Below are 16,834 nucleotides of genomic sequence, written 5' to 3'. Positions count from 1 at the left end.
TAAAGTTCGGGGTCTAAACGAAAGAAAACAGAAAATTAGGGGCCTAATACGAAAAAATAGAAAGTTAGGGGCCTAATCTGAAGTTATAAAAAAATTTAGGGGCCTAATCTGAAGTTACAGAAAATTAGGAGCCTAATACGAAATAAACAGAAAATTAGGGACCTAATATGAAAAAAACAAAAATTAAGGACCTAATATGAAATTTTCCAGGGACTAATCTGAAATTTTCCAGCCCTAACCTAAAAACCAAAAAACGATTAGAGAGGTCCGCCGCCGACTTGACTCCTTTTTTTTTTTTAACAAAATCTGGCCAGCAAAAAAAAAAAAAAAAAAAATCAAACGAACAATTAATCGTCAATGGCGTTAGTTCAAAACCTCTTACCTGTTCTTGGGGAATCCGAAGAACAGTGAGAACAAATTTTTTTTTTTTTTTTTTTTTTATTAGACAAAACCCTCAATCTATAAACAGTAGGGTAAACAAATAAATAAAAAATAAAAAAAAAACATACGAAAATCAATCTAAAATCTAGCAATTATGCACAAGGCTCTGATACCACTTGTTAAGAATTTAATCTCAAATAATTCCACAATAACCTAGATCGTGCAAATCACTAGATTCAACAAAATAGATTGAATAAGAAAAAGGTTGCGTACCTGACATCGTTGTTTGTCGATCTCGATGTGTAGAATTAGGTTTGCAGCCTTCCAGAGAATTGAAGAATCGATTTAGCGGAAGCAATACGAAAGGAACGTAAAACTGAATCGTATTCAACTCCTCTGGGGACCACGACCTTTATATACCTGTAGGATTAGTACAATTCCTATTTCGGTCCTTTAACGAAATAGGAATTATATAATGGTCTCTACACTTAATATCTATAATTAGTTGATACCTCAATAGTCAATTATTCACAATCAAGACCACATTTGAAATTGACTTTACAATTAGACTGCTGTACATATTTAATTTTACATATTAAGCCCACAATAGAAAATTAAATCCAACATGTACATGCCATGATAAGTATAAACAGAACCAAAATATCAAAATGAATAGCTACCCTGAAGACTGGGTCTTCCAAAGATGAATCGCAGCAGTTGTACGATGACTCTCTACGGTCTAGACCTAGAACCTGCGAGTTAAAACAAGTAACTCGCTGAGCAAATAAAGCTCAGTGGATATCTCAACTTAATAAGAAATAAATAAATAAACATGTAATCACACATATCAATATACTTTCATGATCTTACCTGCTGTTTATTATGCTGTATGAATTATGCAATTTTTTATTAAACATCGTATAATTTAGAAATAACACAATTTCATAACTGTATGGCTCCATAAGGTTACAGTGAAACCTAAGTGATAAGAAGAACTGGATGAAACTGGATGAATACTGTATGGCTGGGCTGCTATGACCCGTATATAAATCATATCCACTCAACGGCCTGTAGCTGGAGTACCAAACTGTATGGGGCACAGATATGCTATCCTATGTCGCGACATAGTCTTATCTACGTGGTTTCCACCTAACCTCAGTGGAGCATATTATTTGTATTTCAATAATACAATAAACATATTAAATTATTCATAAAAGTCATAAACCAGACTGTTTACCTGTATGCTATCTCATTCTATATGTTTCTAACCTGTTTCATGCTTTTTTTGGTAGACAAATACAAGTAACATCTAATGAGTAATAATGCAAACAATTGATAACTTGCATGTAAGGTAGAAACCATTGATAAATTGCCAGGGCAGCCTGTACATGTGTCACAAATTCTAGCATAACTCTTTCTGCTTAAGTCCAATTCAGGTATTTCTAAATTCTATGGTTAGCTAACACATTAGGGTAAAAATATATCTTCTATCACTTCTCTGAAATATGTGGGTAAAGTAGACAAATATTGAGCTAAAGCAGCACCTTCCAGTCTGCCCAGCTGTTGGTTTTCAGTTTGTACAGTTTATACCATTTTGGTCATATCTCTCAATTTATAAGGCCAATTTAGGTGATTCCAAATTTCATGGTTAGCTAACACATTAGGGTACAAAGATATCTTCTACTACCTATCTGAAATATGTTGGTAAAGTAGTCAAATATTGAGCTAAACAAGCACCTTCCAGTCTGCCCAGCTGTTGGTTTTCAGTTGCACAGTTTATACCATTTTGGTCATATCTCTCAATTTATAAGGCCAATTTAGGTGATTCAAAATTATATGGTTATCTAACACATTAGGGTACAAATATGTCTTCTACCACTTCTCTGAAATATATTGGTAAAGTAGTCAAATATTGAGCTAAAGCAGCACCTTCCAGTCTGCCCAGCTGTTGGTTTTCAGTTTGCACAGTTTATACCATTTTGGTCATATCTCTCAATTTATAAGGCCAATTTAGGTGCTTCCAAACTCTATGGTTAGCTAACACATTAGGGTACAAATATATCTTCGACTACCTATCTGAAATATGTTGGTAAAGTAGTCAAATATTGAGCTAAAGCAGCACCTTCCAGTCTACCCAGCTGTTGGTTTTCAGTTGCACAGTTTATACCATTTTGGTCATATCTCTCAATTTATAAGGCCAATTTAGGTGCTTCCAAATTCTATGGTTATATAACACATTAGGTACAAATATGTCTTCTACCACTTCTCTAAAATATATTGGTAAAGTAGTCAAATATTGAGCTAAAGCATCACCTTCCAGTCTGCCCAGCTGTTGGTTTTCAGTTTGCACAGTTTATACCATTTTGGTCATACCTCTCAATTTATAAGGCCAATTTAGGCGATTCCAAATTATATGGTTAGCTAACACATTAGGGTACAAATATGTCTTGTACTACCTCTCTGAAATATGTTGGTAAAGTAGTCAAATATTGAGCTAAAGCAGCACCTTCCAGTCTGCCCAGCTGTTGGTTTTCAGTTGCACAGTTTATACCATTTTGGTCATATCTCTCAATTTATAAGGCCAATTTAGGTGATTCAAAATTCTATGGTTATATAACACATTAGGGTACAAATATATCTTCTACCACTTCTCTTAAATATATTGGTAAAGTAGTCAAATATTGAGCTAAAGGAGCACCTTCCAGTTTGCCCAGCTTTTGGTTTTCAGTTTATACCATTTTGGTCATATCTCTCAATTTATAAGGCCAATTTAGGTGATTCCAAATTCTATGGTTAGCTAACACATTAGGGTACAAATATTTCGTGTAATACCTCTCTGAAATATGTTGGTAAAGTAGTCAAATATTGAGCTAAAGCAGCACCTTCTAGTCTGCCCAGCTGTTGGTTTTCAATTGCACAGTTTATACCATTTTGGTCATATCTCTCAATTTATAAGGCCAATTTAGGTGATTCCAAATTCTTTGGTTATATAACCCATTAGGGTACAAATATGTCTTCTACCACTTAAATATATTGGTAAAGTAGTCAAATATTGAGCTAAAGCAGCACTTTCCAGTCTGCCCAGCTGTTGGTTTTCAGTTTGCACAGTTTATACCAGTTTGGTCATATCTCTCAATTTATAAGGCCAATTTAGGTGATTCCAAATTCTATGGTTAGATAATGCATTAGGGTACAAATATGTCTTGTACCACTTCTCTGAAATATATTGGTAAAGTAGTCAAATATTGAGCTTAAAGCAGCACCTTCCAGTCCGCCCAGATTTTGATTTCCAGCCTGCACAGTTTGTACTATTTTGGGCATATCTTTCAATTTATAAGTCCAATTGAGGTGATTCCAAAGCTCATAGACAGATAAAACATAAAGGAACAAATAACGCTTCTATACCACTTCCTAATTCCATCGGTAAATAGGTTCAAATTCAGGTTGAAGTTACTGGTCAGTTTTCCAACAAACCTGTTTCAGCATGAATTCAATATCCAATGCATTTATTCAATGCATCCCATGCTTAATCAACATTCTCAAACCTATTACTCAACATTCAGCAACATATCTTATCACTATCATCACACTACACATATTCTCATGCAAGAAAATGTGTTAAACTAAAAGAGATATCAAACCTTCCACCAAAAGAGCTTTAACTCTTCTTCTTAGCTTCCTTTTACTTTTGCCTTCGAGTTCACCTCTCCTATACATAAGAACTCTTATGAATAATCTAAAATATCACTAAATTATGAAATTCAAGAAATTCTACTTACTTAGATAGAATAGAGGTTGAATTTAATGCTTGAATACCATTATAATTGATGAAGATAAAGATGAAGAAGGTGGAGAAAAGAAGATGAGTAAAGGAGATGAAGATAAAGATGAAGAAGGGAAAGTGAAATGGAAGTCTCGGGTAGCCTCCAAAATATCATGGATTGTATGTGTAAAATTACCAAATGATACCTCAATTGTCAATAGGTTACAACTTAATACCTAAGCTTTATAGTTTAGTGCAAGTAAGTCCTAATCCTTATACTTTGATCTTTTTGTTTTATTCAAGTAAGTCCACTTCTTATCATTATTATAGTAAATCTCATACTACCCCACTCTGGACTCTAATGGCTCGAACTGGGTTTTGGTTCAGCCCGACTCAACTCGACTCTATGCAACGACTCGATACAGTAGGATGCCACATTCTCTCTCCTCCTTGATTTTGCTTTATCTGATTTGGTTCATTTCCAAAGGTTTGGTTCAATTATTAGAAGCTTCAAGATTTATTGGTTTGATTTATTATTTTATTTTATTTTAATTTATTATTTTTTCAATTGGTTTAATTAAGTCTAGAATATTTCCTCAGTTTACTAAATAATATTAATAATAGTAATAATGATGATGATATTTGATTTTAGAATAATTAATTTAAATAGTAGACACACATATATATATTTCTAATAGATTAATATTTATAGCTCCATATTTACTCTTGAAAAATTTTGAAGGTTCTCGACTCGAAAATTTTGATAATATGTTTTGGGCTTGAGCCCAACTCTATAAATTTGGGCTTGGATTAGAATTATAAGGTATTTGCAGCCCATACAGTCAAAAATCCAGATTTTTAATTTAATTGAGTTTTAAAAATAAAATTAAAGGATGTTTCACTCTCGTAGGTCCTCCATCCGAATCTGGAGACCCGGCAATAGTTTCTTTTTCAACAACTAAACGTGTTTTTCAAGTCATGGTGTTCTCTCAAAACTCAAATGAAAGATGGAATGTACAAAAGTGGTCCCACAGAGCGTGCCACTAAAGATTGTTGGTTCTTTTTTGGAAAAAGAGCAACGAATCCACTGGCTAATAGCTTGGTTTGGAGAAAATGCGGGTGTGCCAGTGTGTCAAGTACACCAACTGAGGAATTAATATCACGCTTGATCTGACTTCTAGGCTGTGGGTTGAATCCACGGTAAATGCTTCATACCACATCCCCTATAGCACGTCAAACTTTCTTATGATAGAGGTGAAGTGGAAGGCCAGGTAAACGAATCCAAACCACAGCCTCCTTTAACAAGAAACTGTGCCTATTAAAAGAAGAACTCCATGGCTACACCATAAGGTAGCTGCCTGCTATTGTCCAGGGGACATCTAACACTACTTTATGAAAGTCTTCTTCCAGCTCAAATTTAACCAGAAAATATTCATTCCCCAAGTCTAAAACTTGATGTCCTTTAGGTCTCCATAAAATCTATAGTTTAGAGTAAAGGGACTTGTAACTTATTCTCCTTCATCATAGGTGCACAACAACAGCTCTAGACCATTTCAAAGCAGGATTCTATTGAAGTATCTCAGAAATTCTAACCTCTGGCACTGTTCCCATCCCATCAATTTGGACATCCTTCGAGGAAAGGATATAATCCGGGTTCCCAAGCAGATCATCATCACCATCTACCTCCATACCCTGAACAATCTTATCTCACAACGTCTGCAGGAAAGAGTTGGGAGAGAAGTCAAACCCCTCATCCTTGTTGTTTCCATCGTCCTTATCACGATGTTTAAACCTCTTCATTATAGAATCATCATCAGTTCTTTCATCGTTAGGGTTATCCCCATCAGAGAATTTCTTGTCACTCATCTTTTTAAATTTCTTAATTTTGTTAATATTTTTTGGACTAATCATACATTGATTGAACTTTTGATTACTCATCAGTAATATTTAGAATTTAAGACCAAATTAAAAATCTCATTTAATTCAATGATTTGACCTTTGACTATAATAAGTCCAATTTGTAAAAATATTATTGGAGTTGGGTTCTTCATAAAACAATTGTAAATGATTCATTAAGGAAGCCTTAAAGCATATTATATTTTTTTTATGATATTTTTTCATAATCTTAGTTTCACGTCTCATTGTATATACTTTTGCCCCCTAAGTTAAAATTCGGGGTTTGCGACTGTCTAAACCACCAAAATTCTCTATGCCTGACCTGGATTTGAGAATTTCCCTTTACTAGTAGAGATAGGTGTTGCCAAATCTTGGTAAAATAATGACTGACTCCTAGAGGATTTGGGAGTTCTATGTACTATAATGTTCATTTAATGATTTACCTTGTACAGAAACTGATCTTTATCAGCAAACAACATAAGGTTAGCCTATATATATAGTTTCACCACAATTTGGAACCAAATATATACTAAATGCCGCTTGAAGTTCATTAAACTGAAGTTATAGAACAAGAATGAACTATCAAGCACCAAAAACAATACGAAACATTAAAAACTGGAACTCCATTTCTTCAGTTTCGCAAGGAAAAAAAAAAGGAAAGGAAAGGAAAATGTACAAGCAACCAAAATTTATTTCAGTAGCTTAGAGAAAATGATAACTATTTTTCCTTTAATTTTCTCGAAAAACAAATAGAGTTCTGATGAGATTTCTGGAAGGGGTTCGCATTTGAATTGTACGACACAGATAATGCATATGCAACTAAAAATATAGAAAGTGAGAAAGAGTACCTGTAACTGTGGATTAGGATTTTTGTCTTTCCCTCCCAAAAGCTCAGAAGGGAGCTCTCCACTAAAATGGGGCCGGAAACAAAAAATTTGAAACCCAAAACCCTGATCTAACGCAATTCAAACTTAGTAATGGGCTAATGGCTAGATGGTGAAAATAGCCTTACATTTTAGTAATGAGCTAAAACCCAAAAGTACCTCAAAACCCAGAAGCAAAAGCCCTCATCCGCAGCAAAAATACACTAAATATGAATAGCAATATATTATTGACATTGAACTTGTACTAGTATAACAAGCTAAAAATGAGCTTCCACAACAATATACAGACATGATTAGAATTAACAAACGAAAATAACTAAAATTTGGAGAGCCCATGTTAATTTAAGTTTTTTTAAATCCCTAGATACAATACATCCAATAAACATACATATACATATAAGTAAGAACTTACTAGGTCGTGACTATGTTTGTGAAGCAGAGAGAGAAGCCTGAGCGAGAAGACGGTAAAGAAGGGCCTAATCCTAATCCTAGTTGATTTAGGAAAAATTAAAATTTAATCCTAGTCCTATCAACATAAGGATTTGCTAATTGCCTTTTAATACAATGATTTACTAATCTTTTAGGATTTTTCTTTGTTTATATATATATATATATATATATATATATATATATATATATATATATATATATATATATATATATATATATATATATATATATATATATATATGTGTGTGTGTATGTATATGTAGAACTTTAGATAGAGAAAGGTAGATTTGGTTGCAGACACCGTTTGTTGCCTTAAAAGCATGAAATTCAGTCACCCATAAGAGCTCTTGATTTTACATTATGGTTCACTTGAATAGGAAGATGATAAGTGCTATTACCTGTTTTGGCACTTATATAGAGGTGCGTGCATAAAGGTTTGAAATTCTTTTTCTTCTTTGAATCTTGCTACAGGTTTCTTTTTTGAATATTAGATTCTAAATAACAAGAAAGAATAAGGGAGAATAATGATAATAATGAAGGAAATGGATTTCTAACTCTTGAAGATTTGAAGGCTAACAATGTGGATATTGCTAGAGACATGCCAAAGTTTGATACTTTAGTGTTAGTTGCACACTTCGCTTCTATTAACTTAGAGAAAGAGGAAAAGCTTCAAAGGTTGATTAAAGAAAAATCTTTAAAGAGGGTAGTAGATTTTTCAGGAAAAGAAAAAGGTTTCAGTACAGATTTCAAGAGACAAAGAAACTCTGAAGGAGCTCATCAAACGAAAAAAGAAGGAAAAGGAGAAGGAGAAGGAGAAGGAGAAGGAGAAGGAGAAGGAGAAACTAAAACTAAAAGCAAGAGAAGGAAAGTTACAATAAAGAATTCATAACCTGAACTACCTCAAAGATTCAAGAAAAAAATTATAGAGATGAAAGGTAGTGATTGGAAGTTACTAATACAGAAAAGAATAACAAAAACTGATGATGGAGATGGTAATAGTCGTTTATAAATTCCAAAGAATCAAATTTTATGTGAGTTTTTGAACGACGTTGAAAGGGACGAGCTTAAAAAAAAAAATGAAAGTGAAGTTTATTTAGGCTTACCTTGATGTTAGTGATATGATACTCAAGCAATGGGATTATCCAAAGCAAAATGGGAATACAACTTCATCTTATGTATTTAGAACTCATTGGAATTCTCTTAAGAAAAAGAATAGACTCCATCAGGAGGATCTAATTCAAGTCTGGTCTTTTAGAGTTGAAAATAGGCATCACTTTGCTCTTGTAAAGGTTGAGAGAGGAGCAACAAATAAAGGATAAGAGGATGAAGAATCTAGTCCAGGATCTTGTTTCAGTCCATATGAGGATAAGGATGATAAAGATTAGATATGTGTTTTTTCTTTTTTATTTTTTTGTACAGGTGATTTTTGTAAAGAGCAACGAATTCAACGAATTGATTATGTCTACATCAAATTTAGTTAATACAAGTAAAAATTTATAAATTAAACAAAATTAGCACAAATTTTTAATTTGATTAAACTTCATATAAAAGGTAAACGAATAAATATTATATTTAACTCATAAAATATGAAATAGAAAAAGCATTTACGTATAAATTTTAAGGATCTGTTAGAATAGATAAATATCTAAAATGAATAAAAAAATTAATTAAAATAATTAGTCCTGAACTTTCATTTGAAACAAAAATATACCAATTTTATTTGTTTAATTAAGTCATTTAATTAAAATTTAATTTAATTAAAAATCTAATTAGAATAATTCAATGGTTGCTGTATCTAGATATAGACACGTACTCTATTACCAATTTTATTGTTTATATTAATTGGGATATTTATACTCCATTAGCGAATATTGATATGAATTAATCAATTATATGAATTTTTAATTTTTCAAATTTTATTTATTTAGTCTAATAACACCGAGTAATTGATTATAGGATAAGTCATTAAATTAGATTGATTAATTGATCTTTTGATTTTTGAACCTATAATAATAAGTTTTGAATTATTTTAATTTATTTAATACTTTTCATTTACTTATCAAAATTTAATAAACACATTTTTTGTTAATCCATATTTATATGTAAATAAATCAAATTCACGTAATTTATACTAACAATATAACAATCAATTCCTTTGTTACCATACTGAAACGATCCAAAATTAAAAATTTAAATATAAATTTTAACCAATAATATTATAGGACATTATTATATTTTAAAATAATAAAATTAATACCTTTTGAATTTATTTGATAAAATTTAATATAAATACAATTGTATATAGTTAGACCAAACCTAAATTTAAACTAAACCCTTTGAAAACCACATAAAATTAATTGAAAAATCAAACAAACCCATGAATTGGGCCAAAACGAACTCAAATCAACCCAAACCACCCAACCACCCATTAACCGATGAGAAACTTCTAGAGATTTCAAAAATCCCCATTTTGTCCCAACTTTCCCTTCTCCCCTTCCCGTTAACGCTGACCCCAGCAGCTCTTCCCTCCCCTTTCTATTTGGTTCACCAGCCAACGTCACCGCCTCCTACCACCGCCGCTGCTCCCTCGCCGCTCTCTGTCTCTGTCTCTCTCTCTCTCTCTCTTTTCCGTCTAGCAATAGTGCAGCAACGAGAGTGAACTGCGTTTCTTTCCAAACGAGACAGCCCCTCCTCTTAGACTATGGAAGATGTCCCTCGCACATGTCAGGGTCATATAGTATTGATAACAAACCATTACAAAGGAAATTATAATACATCTTTGAGCCAAGAAGCTTGCTCAGACAGATTCAAACAAAAAGAATTATATAGGGGTTGTTTTGCCAGACCATGGGCAGCACCAGTTACATTATCTCTTAACGAAGGCAGAAGAAACATTCTCAAAATTTTCAGCTAAGCAACAAATGTCATGGCTTATACTTTGATATGCGAGGGGCGGAACTGTTAAACCATTTACAGCATTCATAATATTCAAAGCATTACCTTCAAACATAACGTTGAGAAACCAAAATGGAATGCTTTGAGAGCTGCTTCTCTAAATAAGGCCTCCAAAGCTGATGGATTGCAAATTTGATGAATCTGTTTCGCATACCGGACTAAAGACTTTCCCATTCGCATCACCTTTTCTACTTTCATGGCAGCTGCATCAACATTAACTTTAATCACATGTGGTGGAGGAGGTTCCAAATATAAAGACAAGCTAGTGGTCATCTGGTTACTTTGCAAGCTTACAGAAGCATTTAGTTTTATTACAGACTTTTTTGCAAGTGTGCGAAATCACAATAAGTAATAAAGAATGAGTGAAGTATCTTCCCATGAAAACTGTATACCAAGTACCAAAATTATGTTAACCTACTATTATTTAAACAATAATAAAGAGAATTATTTTAAGAAATTAACTTAAACAAATAAAAGAGAATAAAAAGAATTAAAGCAAGGCAAATTTGATAAAAAGAAATCAAGGATTAAAACTACTAGGGATTTTGATTTGACTTAATTCTCTCTAATTTATTTTATTAGTTTCATAATCAATTTTAATTGTTCAAGCAGAGGCAACAACCCCAAAATTATTAATAAGTTCTCCCGATGTATTGTTAGCTATTTTAACTCAGTCTAATTACCTATCTTCCAATAGCGCAATCAAAACACGAATTAAATCATTAAATTTTATGGTTTGTTTATGAATTCATAACCTAAGGTCGTTAACTTATAAAAACCCCATAAGTCAAACCATATAGTTTCCGCATTAAATTATTATTTTCATGTAATTATTACCTTTTTCATATCAAAAACCCTGCTCCCGATAGTGATTAATGAAATAAATCAATTTATGGGAGAAACTCTGTCTGGAATCATTAAGTTCAATAATAAATTATGCTTTGAACAAAGAAAAGCAAATATAATATTATAAATTGAAAAAGAAATTAAGCTACATCAAATCCCTAGTATGAGAGTTTAGTTCGACATAGTAATTAAATAAAACTTAATTAAATTTGAAACTAATTCTATAATCAATATGAATGATGAAAAGTAAAAACAAGATTAAGAGTTTAGAGATAAAAACTAGTCAACAAATAACGTAGACGGGTTCCTTGAATCTTGACACAAAGTCTTAAGGAGGGAGAACTATGTAGAAAACAATAGTTTGAGATATGGAATATACAATGAATGGATTCCCCCTGACTATGGCTAGTCTCTCTATTTATATAGACTTTCTGAAATATCTTTGTGTTCATTTAGGAAAGTGAATCTTTATTAAGTAAAAAATCTTTTGGAGATAGGAAATTGTTTAGGCTTTGTATTTCTTCCCAATCAGGACTCTCCCAGCGTCTAAATAGGACTTTAGCTTTAATAAGGTACGTCCCACGATAAATCCTAATTAAAGTAATTAAAAATACTAAAAATTCTAATAAAAAATTTATTAAAAATACTATAAAAATAACACTTATCATTTTATAGTCTTTTTCATATTCTTCTTTGTGATGCAAAACTCTTGTAATAATATCAGAATCATTATAGTATCCTCACAATGGTAGATTCAGGCATTCTAACTATTCTAGTAGTTTTCATCTGTTTAGATAGCTAAAATGATTGAAGCCGCCTAAATTTATTAACAAAGGACTATTAATTATGAGTTGTAAAGAAAATTGAAAGTCAAATTATGCCATGAGAATCAATTTAGAGGAATGTTAAGTGTGTTTAACTCGCGACGAATAGAAGCTGGCATGGAAGCTCGTTAAACTAGCACCTTAATATTAAATCATCTAAGACACTTAACTAAAACCTAATTAAGGTTAATTAAGTGTTGATGAGTAATTTGGACTTAATTAGAATCAAAGGACAACTTATAAATAACAAATGTGAGGTTAAAACATGAATATATAAGACTTAAAGTAGGTGAAGGGAAAAATGTTGTCAAGGTGACTTGCATATGACCTTTTACTCTTTAAATAGCTTAAGATATCCTAAGTAAAGGAAAGAGAAACAAAAAGAAAGGAAAGAGAAGGAAGAGGCCAAATCTTAAGAAGATGAGAAGAAGAAGACAAAGAAAAGTTGATATATCTTGAAATTAATACTTGAAATCAAAAGGTTTTTACTAGAAATCATAAAAGATGAGTTAGTTTTCATCTATCCTTAAGTTATTTAGTTGATTTAATGAAGAATTTGGTTAGGGTTTCAAAGAGGAGTTTTGGTTAAATCATGATTTTTGATGGAATAAATGAATTCAACTTGATTTAAAGTGTTTGCTAGTTAGTTTAGGTTGTATTAACTATGAATTGAGCTTTAATTTGAATGAATTGAAGAAAACACACCTAAAGTTTCTCAGAGATGGTTCTGCAATGTGCAGGACAAGTGAAAGGATATGATTTTAATTTGAATTAATTGGCTTCATAAGTTATGAAACATCCTAATTATGTAATCAAGTGAGATTAGAAGAAATCATGTTAGAACTAAAATTGCTATTGTAATATGGTTATGGAAATCTAATGAACATAAGAAAATATTCAAAAAAAGATGTAACCTTTGATATATTTTAATGTGTTAAATGATGAATAGTTTATTGAATTTGAAACACAAAATTGTTAAATGATGGATGGGGAATACAACAATATTTTTTGGGAGTCCAAATTGTAAAGGAAAGTAAGAAAGATATGCATTGAAGTCATGCACACCAAGTGTTTGATAAAATGCCTAAATGATAGTTAAATAAGAAATTAAGGTGCTTAAATAGTCAAGATATAGTTACAACTAAACGGGACATTCTTTACTTAGGTAAACAACAAAATTAATGCCGATGGACGTATCGATTAGTTATACTATAAAAATAGTTCTAATAGTATCAGGAATGATTTTGAAAGTTGTATATATATATATATATTTCAACTTTAAGCTAGAAATTAAAAACGGGTGGGCAATTTAAGGAGGTTGGTTGACCTAATTCATTAAAAGATTTGAATTGAGATTTGTGCACAACTTGTGTTTTGAATTGTTTGAAGAATTGAAAAAGGTAACATTTCTTAAATGATACTTTTTTTGAAACCCTTGCTTTTAACATTAAGCAGAAGATTTACAAGTTTAAATGTTTATTTATACATGCACATGATTTGATTAACATGTCTTAAATGTATATTGATGAAACAAGAAATGATTAAACCAAAAGCATACTCTAAGTTTGAAAGAGACAAAGAAAATGATTGTTCCCTGAAAAATAGTTTGAAAAATGATTTATTGTCAAAGATTGAAATGACTATTTATATGAGAATTGATTAAAAAGAAGGGAAAATCACTTTTACATACCTTTAAAATACGTTAGTCAGAATATGCTTTTTATAAAATACTCTGAATTATGATTCTGTTCAACACTTTAGTCCTTCGTTCACTTTTCTGTATTTAGCCGTAAGTCAAAGCAATAAAATACTTTCAAAGGAGAGAGAAGTTTTTTTTAACTAAAATATCCTCAATCACTCACCATCACTATCATCTCCTCTCTCCTTACCCGTCTCTTTATTTTCTGTCTCTTCATTTTCCTCAGTCTTCCTTCTTCTGCGGTCGGCAAACGACATTCAAAGTAGTGAGGATAACTAAATCAAGATCCATTTTAAACTGATCTTTAGAGAAGGGTAACTGCTAACTTGAGCTTTCAGTTTAGAAAGAGAAGTGCCTTCTTAGTATGTACAGATGGCTAAGAAGCATGAAAGGTGTTATGCATCAATTAGCTTATAATAAAACTTTATTTTATTATAGAGCCGTTGTTTGTGATGCACATGCCTTATTAAGTGATGGAAAAGAAAAAAAAAACAACAACAGAGAACTATTAGTTGCCTAAATGAAAAACTTTTTGAAACTTTCAACCTTCTCTACTGCGATTTGTAAGAGTGGTGGTGATGGACCGATTTTAGTTGGTGAATCTGTTGGCTATAATTGTCTTTTAACAAATTGGTGAGGTTGAAAAGGGAAATACCAATATTTGTTTTAATCGGATAATTGAGAGATTGGAAAAAGCAGGGATTGACCAAAGTCTGATGGTGGTTTTGGAGATAGTTTTGGTGGTGGTGGAGGCGACTGTAGATTTTATTTATTTTTATTTTTGAGTATTCTTTACCAATAGATAACTTCACTGATGGAACTAATATAATTAAAATTATACTAAAAACTTATTTACTTATTTTTGACAAAAAAAATTTTACTATTTTTTATTTTTTATTTTTTAATTTTTGAGTGTGTTTATGCAAATCAAAGTTAGAAATATGACAGAGAGATTGGAATAAGAACTTTGTTTGAATGTAATTACATTATGTAACACAATAAAACAACTGTAATGACTTGTGTTGTATATAGCTTGTAAACTCTGAATTGTTATGAATGTTTATGTAAGGAAATGGAAATATGCAATTCTAATGCCTGATGAATGTTGGGTTATGGACTTGCCAAGATGATACCATAAATGTATATTGATCTATGTTTTAAATGTTTACTACCACTAGAGTTGAAATTATAAAATTTTCAAGAACTACTCCTTTCCACAAAAATTTTTAAATTACTTTACCAGATACACTCTATTTTAAGTAAAGTACTAAGTTAATGAATGGTTTTAAATGGTACACTATCCCTTGTAACCTGATTTTTAGAGAATTATGGACCAGTCTAGGTGTCTGAAGTTCATGTTACAAGAGGTATGTCTTGCTTTGTAGGGGGATAAGGTGTGATAATCATTGCATTGAATTTGTTGGAAAATTAAATTGTTTCTTCCTTCCTATATTTGCCAAAGAATATAAACCATGATAGCATGTGATTCTCCATTTCTAATAAAAGCAACCAAATTTGCTACCATGAGGGGCAAATAGAACTCCTTTCACGTCACATGAATACTCAAACCAAAAAAATTAGATCAATTAAATACTTATTTGATAGTTGAAAAATGTGAAAATTATTGTTTTAAAGACTATACTAACCACACATCAAGTGAATATTTTGCATATAAATGCTAAAAACACTAAAAAATTTATTATTGCTAGTCGGAGAAGGATACAATGTTGCCAAAATTTATAACTTCGGGGACATAATAGGTTCCTTATAAAGTTTAGAGTGCCACAAGATTTTTTTGGTAAATTACAAGGGTAAATTTATGCATTTGCCACTATTTATATTTTGATTTGAAGAATGCAGGGCACAAGCAATTCTACAATCAGACCTCACAGAGTAACGACCATTATTTGCATAATGCTAGACTAACTTGTTCTCCAATCTGGTCAAACTAAGAGGGATAAGGAGTATAGCTTGAGTAACTTGTTTAATAATGAGGCTTCTTATTAATTGCACATTCCAAGTACCAACAAAATTATTAATTAATTTGTATTGATCTCCATTATCCCTAAGACGCAACTTGAAAGGATATTGAGTAGGAAACCAAGCATAATATTGACAAGAGATTGATTCTCCATTGCATCCCATCTCACCCTCTGTTTAAGAACTTCACTTTCATCTTCAACCCCATGAAAAATTAATACTCGCCAAGAAAGTTTAAAAATGGAAAATATTTCCCTTTAAGAATCTTTGCCAACAATGAAGTAGGAGAAGTTAAAAGTCCTAGCCTTATTTAGCAAGTAAGGCTAAGCTTTCCAAGTTACGAAAGCCTAAACCTCCTTCCGTTTTAATTTTACTAAGACTCTTCCAAGAAGCACAATGGATCTTCTTTTCTTCTTGTTGCTGTCCCCACCATAAATTTGAGATAATTTGACATAAGTTGGCTGAAATTTTAAAACAAGAGAGAACATAAATAGGAATGACCATAGCTACTGCCTTAATTAAATATCCTTCCTCACTAGAGATAAAAACTTCTCTTTCCATCCCATCAATTTATATTAAATCATGTCTGCAATTTCTCGAAAGACTACCACCTTCGGATATAATGATCATATAAGGTAATCCCAAGTATTTATCTTGCCCTCCTAGATTTTCGATTGCTAACAATCTAGCCAACTTCCCTCTTAGACTATTGTGACTAAAGAAAATTGAATATTTATCCTGATCAATAACTTGACCACTAGCTTCAGCATGCTTGGATAAAATTCATTGTAGAACATGCACTTCAGATTCCTTAGCCTTATTTTAAAAATAGAATCATCAGCAAACATAGATGAGAGGTTGATGGGCATCGTTTAACAATTTTAATACTTGAAAGATGAACATCCTACTCTTCTTGAGAAAGAAGAAAGGATAACCTTTTTGCAACATAAGAAATAAGGGAAGGGAAAAATGATCTCCCTGCCTTATATCACAAGTTGATTGAATAAAACCATGATGCTCACCATTAATTTTAACAGAACATTTTACAAAAGTAACATATGCCATGATCCACTTTATCCATCATTGATGAAAGCTGCTATGAATAACTTTGGACTAGCACTGCAGTTAGACTTCTAACAAGTCATTTTCTCTATAT

At 31.7% G+C, this 16,834-nt stretch overlaps 1 long non-coding RNA gene across 1 annotated transcript; it reads right to left on the bottom strand.

Moving 5' to 3' along the window:
- Nucleotides 1–9,616: 9,616 nt before the first annotated feature.
- LOC149492707 (uncharacterized) lies at nucleotides 9,617–10,589 on the bottom strand. Its single transcript, XR_016318894.1, has 2 exons — nucleotides 10,375–10,589; nucleotides 9,617–10,073 (listed from the first exon to the last, which is right to left on the bottom strand). It is a non-coding gene; the product is annotated as an uncharacterized LOC149492707 (long non-coding RNA).
- Nucleotides 10,590–16,834: the final 6,245 nt, after the last annotated feature.

Source organism: Jatropha curcas, chromosome 11 (genome assembly GCF_041381405.1).
Source record: "Jatropha curcas cultivar XTBG-Jc1 chromosome 11, XTBG_Jcur_1.0, whole genome shotgun sequence".
Classification (NCBI taxonomy): domain Eukaryota; kingdom Viridiplantae; phylum Streptophyta; class Magnoliopsida; order Malpighiales; family Euphorbiaceae; genus Jatropha; species Jatropha curcas.
This window is presented reverse-complemented; position numbering and strand designations above follow the sequence as displayed.